The following is an 8,203-nucleotide window of genomic DNA, read 5'->3' as shown; positions in this document are numbered from 1 at the left end:
CAGAAAAGATTCTGAAAGAAGACCATAATGGCCTCAGACCAACGTCAGAATAGGCACAATTTCTACAAAATACAACAAGAACACTACCATAAGCATGGAAAGGAGGGAAAAAAAACAGATTATCTAGAGCAGAGAAAAGGAATAACACACACAGAACTCCTCTGACACCATTGTTTTTCATTTTTCTGACACATGACATGGTGGTAGGAGGGACAGGAAAGATTAGGGAAAAGAGATTAAAGAAGTGTTGTTTGCATATGACTTGAGGATGTGTGGGGAGGAGGACGTACAACAGCAGATAGACACAAGGGAGTAAGAAGTGAACAATTATGGAATTAAGTGCAGTATACAAAGAGTGTAGTTTTGATAACACTTATGAGGATGTGAGTATCAACTGGCTTAAGGTTGAGGGGGCGAACATCTGAAGAGAGTAGAAAGTTTTGCATCTTTGGTGATACAATCAAGGAGTTGGTAAAAAATCTTTGATATATTAATGAGCAAGGGCAGAAGTACACACATTCTACAAGAGCTACTGGAGCCTTGTCTGGAGCAAGGACAATAAAAAGAAAGAGAGGTAGCGATATATTTGTATCAAGTCTACTACATTCCACGCCATGGAGAAGTGTAGGTAACGAAGGAAAGACACAAGAGTTAAATACAAGTGCATCAAATAAAATTTCCTTAGTAACATCATAGGCATCACAGAACAGGATAGAAAAAATGACAGTCAAAGTGATATTAATACACAATTTTTGCAAGAAAAGATTAAGAGTAAAATATTGAGATGGCACATGTGAATGAATGTATAGACAATGGACACACAAACAATAGTGAAGTTGATACATGAAATGAAAGCAGAGAGCAAAAGGTGGAGTGGAAGACCAAAGGATTGGTGGCTGAAGAAAGTAGAGATAGCGTCAAAGTAAGACAAAGAGAGAATTAATACAGGCACAGAAAGATGATGGGAGAACAGACGCAAATGGAGAAGTCTTTGTTCCAAACAGACCCATCTTGAGGCAGGAAACAGTTAAACGGTGATGCTGAAGACAAACTAATAGTGTATGAAAAACTTACATTTTTGTACTTAATTTAAGTTGAATACATACAGTGTGAATAATGAGACTTTATTGAGTTCTGAGTCTATTTACATAGAACATATAAAACACGCAGTAGCTCACATCCTCTTTGTGCAGTATCATGCCGTGTATTGTTGCACGTGTGTTTATTCACATCATGGCTCTCAAACGCTTCTCGCTCCAGACGCCTGAGGCAGGAACCAGAGACAGCCATCATCACCCCATGTGGGTTATTTGAGAGCATTTTCATAGCATTTGGGCTATGGAATGCTGCACAATCATGGCAACAGTTCATCGATTCGGTACTTCTAAGTCTTTCTTTCTGTTTCACACATCTGGATGGCATTCCTGTCTTTTCGACCACAGTGGAGCAGCACAAACATCACTTAATGGAAGTTTTCAAGCGTTTAGAAGATTATGGTGTAGTGCTGGACGCCGCTAAGTGCGTATTTGATTAGTCATAAGTCAACTTCCTAGCGAACCCGATTTCATCTAACGGCTTGCCACCATTACCCGAAAAAGTGGAAGTTCGACTGAATACTGCTAGAAAAATGTTCCGCTTCTTTGGTTTGCTCAGATTCTACTGTCGACATCTGCCACAATTGGCTCACCTGCAAATACCGTTGACAGCAGCATTTTCTGGTTAGAAAATCAACGTAACTCACCAGTTCAGTGGAGCTTATTTGGAAATCTACGACATAGTAATTGATTGTCTTTCCTGTCAACGCATCTCAAGCACCATCGATTTCCCTCAAATTGCCGAGGCACAAGCGTCTGACCAAGAAATCCAGAACCTCCTCAAGGGGACTTCGTCAAACTTGGCATGCAATTAGTCGATATTCCTGGCGCAGATCTCAAACTGTGCTGTGACCTCTCAACAGGAAAACCTTGTCCCCTTTTGCCTACTACATACCGAACATGCACTTTCGACAGTCTGCATAACCTGTGTAATCCTGACATCAAACCACCATTTCTCCTATTCTCGCGGTGATTTGTTTGGTCTGGAAGGGACTTTCATGTATGTCAAGCGCCAACGAAGCAAAGTTTCCCACAATAGGCACGCATCAGTAGGGGACTTTCCTGACACAACTACACGATTTGCTCAGGTACATGTCGACATGGTAGGCCAGTTACCTCCGTCGAATGGACAACGTTATATTCTAACTATAGAAGATAGTTTACTCACTGGCCAGTAGCAGTGCCTGTTGATAACATCTCCACAGAAACCTTAGCCTCTGTTTTCATTTCAACGTGTATTTCTCGATTTGGTTGCCCTTTACGCGTCAGAACAGTCGGTGACTATCAATTCGAATCAGATCTATTTGTCCAAATCAGGAAGTTCTGTGGCGCTATTTACCTCAGAACCAAAAGCTACCACATGGCGAACAATAGCATGATGGAACGCTGGCACTGTTCTCAAAAGGTTGCACTCATGTGCCACAAAACAAATTGGACTACAGCTACACCAATAGTATTACTTGGCTTAAGGCGCAGTTGCGAGTTTGACAGATTCCTCATCAGCGGAACTAGTTTACGGTGAAGTGTTGCGACTTGCAGGAGACTTTTTTAGGTGCTCATGCCTCCCAGCTTTTTGACCACAACTATCGTGCTTTCATTCGTCAATTGAGGGAAAACATCTCATCGATTCATCCTCGCCAAGCATCAACGCATGGCATGCCTTCCCACTATGTACATCATGACCTAGAAACATGTAGATATGTCAAGTTTCGTACAGATGGAGTCAAACCCTCACTTGACCCCCCATACTCAGGTCCACACAGAGTTCCACAACGAGGTGCATGCACTCTGGATACATTAGTAAATGGCAAGCACTCCACCATCTCAATCGACTGTGTCAAACATGCATATGTTATCCAGGAAGAACTATCGACTTATTTACCAAGGCTACAATCAACTTCCAAGTACCAGAACTACCATTGGTGCCAGCACCTACACTAACCACCGCAGACCATCTTCCAGCACTCACTACACAATCAGGGCGGCGCATGCATTTCTCACAACGCCTCCTGGATAGCGCTCCACTTCCCCAAGGGGGCTAGTGTAGTGACTGACTTCCTCCTGGTGCAGGGTCGAGCAGTGTACTGTTACGCATGAGTTTACAATTATTGTGGCAGTCACAGGTTTTTCTCTCCAGCAACCATATTCTGTCTCACTTATTTCCTTAGTGATGTGCTTATTCTTAGTTTTGCGATCCATTGTTTACAGAAATATATTCCTATCATGTTACTTGGTTACGCACTAAATAAGATATAGATCTATTCTTGTATCTCAGGAAGGATTCTACATGTTGTAAAATTTCTCTGAGCTGTAATGTCTTAATAGTTCCTGTTTCTCTGCAGTGGAATGAAAAAGAAAAACATGTCAGTTACTATTGACTGATGTACCATGGCTACAGCCTGCGTCCAAGTACCAGTACCACCATTGGTGCCAGCACCTACACTAACCACCTCAGACCGTCTTTGAGAACACACTACACAGTGATATGTGACTTGCTATAGTTTATCTGTGCATTACTTTTCCCCACAGTTTTTCAAGTGAATATGGAGGCAAATTTTTTCAAATCATGCCTGATTCTTAATCCAGTGTTTATCTAATCCAGTCTACTGTACAATTTCTAATCATGGTGATATGGAAAGGATTTTAAGCTCAAATGTACTTTCTTCTGTAAATTTGGTAATATTGATATGATGTACAATAGAAATAGTTTGGACACTATTCAACATATATGGCATTAAAGCTGCAGTTCAGTCAGCCATAAATCGCTTAATACAGAAACATTTTGCAGAAGAGAAGACTGTGATGTATGAGGATTTTTCAGTTTGTGTGATTTAGAAAAATCACAAAGAATCAGAATCGCTGCTGGCAACTGAAACTAATAAATAACAAATATTTGAAGTAATGAAAAATTGAAAAATGTACTAATTTATCTTAGAATTTGTTGTTGCATTTTTGTTAATTTGATCTAATGCATTATTATTGTAGAACAGCAATCTTTCCATTGATAAACATGTGTCTGAAATGCTGCATGTAGTTTACATTGGTACCATTTGGCAAGTGATATGTGGAAATATCTTCAGTGCTCTGAAACAATCTAGGAGGACAGAGGATCTGAAACGCTAATCAACGTTAAAAATTTCTTAATGCTTTTCTCCAAATAGATCACTCTGTAGCGCCCTATACATCAGGCTCAATACACTCACACAAAGTGCAGTGTTGTGCAATGACAGTGCAGTGTAATGTATGTATAGCAACTGAATTGCTATTGACCAGTTCTGTGCTTGACCACCAGGGGCACTGTGTTCCACATGCTATTCATTTCTCCATGTGCACGTTTGCTATTAGATTTTAATTTATTTTCAGTCGTTGCTTTATTCGACTATTCTCTGACACCATGCTACAAAGTTTTCCTGCGTCCTTTCTGGTTTAAAATTGTAATTCTGAAGGGAAGCTAATGTTTCAATTGAGTTACCCTTGAGTAACAAGTCAAGAATAATCTTATGTGTCGGAATTAATAAAATATGTTTTGTTCCTGAGCTTATTCTTCACACATGTACAACATGTCAGACAAGGATCAGGCAACATTTTCCCTGCAAGAACCTCAGCCCCCATTGTTTTTTTTTAATGGACCTAATGGCTGTAGTTCAAAATACAAGCAGTCTTCTCTGATTCTGAAAGTCATTCATTCAATTGTAGAATCCTAAAACAGTAATACATAGTCCAGCATACATTCAATATTTATCAAATACAATATTGCATTTCTATCTAAAAAGATTAATGGATGGCCCTCACGTGGATTAGAGCCTAAGAGTTTCAGCATATATGGATAGGCACTTAAGGTAGGAAAAGCTATGTAGTAATACTAAACAAAACACCACTTAAATGTGATATCTGAAGAACACTTCTAAAATAATGCAGTAGAGAAATTTTGTTGCGGCCTATTATTCCTCTATATACATTTTACTTGAGTGTCGGGTACAGTTTGAGAGCAACATAGGTATTGCAGCATAGACTTTTAACTTCCAAAAGAGAAATATAAGCATCTTAGGAGAAGTTAGCCAAAATAATTACATACCAAAATATTTAAAGAACTGTGAAGTATTGACATTTCAACTATAAACACATATTTCCTCCAGTCTTAAGAGAACTGTTTGGTATAAAACAGAGATGTTTGTAGTGATGAGACAAGAACAATGGTCTGAAGGGGCAGTACACAGAACGATTCTGTTTAAAAATGAGATACACCAATCTAAACTTTTATTCAGCATTTCTCTTGCATGAACAAATATCTGGTGGAGTTATATTGCTTCAAAAAGTAATTTATGAAATGTTGACACCCACCAGCTTCCACAACAGTGATGCATACAGGAAAGATTAGCCTTAGTTACTGTAATTTAAGAAAACTGTTACTTTCACAAAGTTATTGCACATGTTCTGGCTTATGATATATTGTGTGTGTTGTTTCAGACTTCACATCATTATTCTGTGTACTTACCAACATTTTAGAAATATTCTAAATTTCTGAGTAGGATTCAGTTAATGAGATTTTACTAATACTTACCATTTTCATCAACTCGAAATCCTGTAACTCATGAAGCTGTGTACATATGTTGACCCATTACATATCTTGTGAATAATGAGAGAGCTAAATATTTTCACAGTGGATATGAATAGAAGACGATATATATGATGCAGTGTGTGATGGTCTCTGATAATACAGTGTGGTATTTTTCCCCTAGTTTTTGATATATAAGTACTATCTGCATGCTCTAATACCACTAATTTTTACATTAGTCCTTTGTATATATTGCTGCTATATTTAACATTCATTGGTCGTTTCTGTATTTTTATATATATCTTGTTTAGTAACAGAAGCTTATGTTAATAGTCTGCTCCACTGTTTTTTTCATTCTGTGTAAGTTCTATATCACTATCTTGTTGACAACGATGATAAATAAAATAATAACAAATGTGAATTCTGTATGATGCATGGCTGAGATCTCATTAGTAGAAAAATGGTAGCAGCATATGATAACAGTGTAGTTAACTTTTCTGGCATTTCATCCTCGCAAATGTATAGTGATGCATATACATTGTGTGCTATGGCATTTTTAAGCTGTGCTGACAGAGCTCAAATTTCAAAAATGCTGTTCCACTGAGACAGGAACATACAGTTTCACTGCCCAGATAATAGAGACTTTGAACAATAAAATGTCACCAATAGCAATTTTCTGTGACTTATCCAAAGCATATGATGAGTGAACCATGACATTATGTTGCAGAAATTACCATTCTATGGTATAAATGGAACAACATATGAGTGGTTTAAGACAGACCTAGAGAACAGGAAGCAAAGGGTTTCTTCATATGATTTATATGATTTAAGGGAATTTGTCAGTTCATCTAACTGGAGTAAAATTAGATTAGGTTTTCCACAGGGTTTGATCACGGGTCCCCTTCTGTTCTTGATGCATGTGAATGACCTCTCTTCTTATCTGAAACAAGAAGCTAAACTGACACTGTTTGCTGATGATACAAGCATCATTATTAATCCAGTGAAAGAAACTCCAATAAAAATTATACAAATAATGTCTTTGGAAACGTTATTAATTGGTTTTCTGTGAATAGGCTTGCTTCAAACTTTGAAAAAACACAGTGCATCCAATTTTCTGCTGCAAGGAGTACAGTTCCTTCAATAAATATAACACATCAACAGAAGTCAGTAGCCAGGGTGGAGCATACTAAGTATTTGGGTGTACATGTAGATGAGAAAATTAATTGGAAAATCCATATTTTGGATCTCTTCAATTAGATTCAGCAACTTTTACAATCAGAATAATTGCCAATTTTGAGGATATGTAAATTAGTAAACTAACATACTTTGCATACTTTCACTCTCTGATGTCATGTGGAATAATGTTTTGGGGTAACTCAACACTTAGGCAAAAAGCATTCACTGCTTAAAAGAAAGTGTTTAGAATAATACGTGGGGCTCATAGTTGCACGTCTTGTAGTAATCTGTTTAAAGGCTTAGGAATTCTTGCAACAGCCGTGCAGTACATGTACTAAGTAATGAATGTGTTCTCAATAACATGGACCAGTTTAAAAACAGCAGTGACATTCATGATTATAATATCAGAAGAAAGAAAAACGTACACTATCCTCTACTTAATCGAACTTTGGCACAGAAAGGAGTAAAAGATGCAGCCTTACAACTTTTTGATAAATCACCAGATGAAATAAAATGTCTGACAGACAGCAGTAATAGTTTCAAAAATAAATTGAAATCATATCTCCTTGACAACTCCTTCTATACCACAGATGAATTCTTGAATAGGAATAAATAAATCAATAGGTATAATATATGCATTTTGTGGCATTTAAGGGAATGGGGTAGGTAATAAAAATAAAAGCTCTTGATTCATGTGTGCATTTCTTATGCGCTTGATACATTCCACAACATAATGGTTACCGTGAGACTGATCAATGGAACATGTATCTAAGTAACTAACTAATTCCATTGCAGATGCATTCATGTTTGTACAACTATAAGCTGTTATCGAGTATATGTGGGAATAAATATCTTGTTTTCTCTGTTACCCACATACCTGGTGACTCCGACCGACTATGACAAAAGCAAGTTTCACAACATTGACGCTTGTAAATTCCCTGCCAGTTGTGGCGTGATTGTTGCCACACGAGAATGAACGATTTACCAGTCACAAATGAACCGGCAGCCAGCAATGCAACTAACAGCGTGATGATACAATCCCCACCATTCTGGTAACATAATCCTCTATTATGGTTTGCCCAGCTATAAAGTCAGTTCGTCCTCGCACATATATCGGCAGATGAGACTAAATATATGCAATGTGGCTGCAACGCTCATGGAGGATCTAGCAGCGGAACTCCAGGGTGTTCTAACCATGCTACTGGATACCGAATGGTGTGCATCGATTAAAAATGCATTGATCACAAGCTTGTTGCAGCGAGAAGCAAAACGGCCAAAGAAGCTTTTGTGCACTGAAAAGCTCAGATATCGCACTCTGTCACAACTTCTAAGACGTTTATGCACATTGGCAAGTAATACTGTAAGTGATTAAGTGCGA

Source organism: Schistocerca serialis, chromosome 9 (assembly GCF_023864345.2).
Source record: "Schistocerca serialis cubense isolate TAMUIC-IGC-003099 chromosome 9, iqSchSeri2.2, whole genome shotgun sequence".
In the NCBI taxonomy this organism is placed as follows: Eukaryota; Metazoa; Arthropoda; class Insecta; order Orthoptera; family Acrididae; genus Schistocerca; species Schistocerca serialis.
This window is presented reverse-complemented; position numbering follows the sequence as displayed.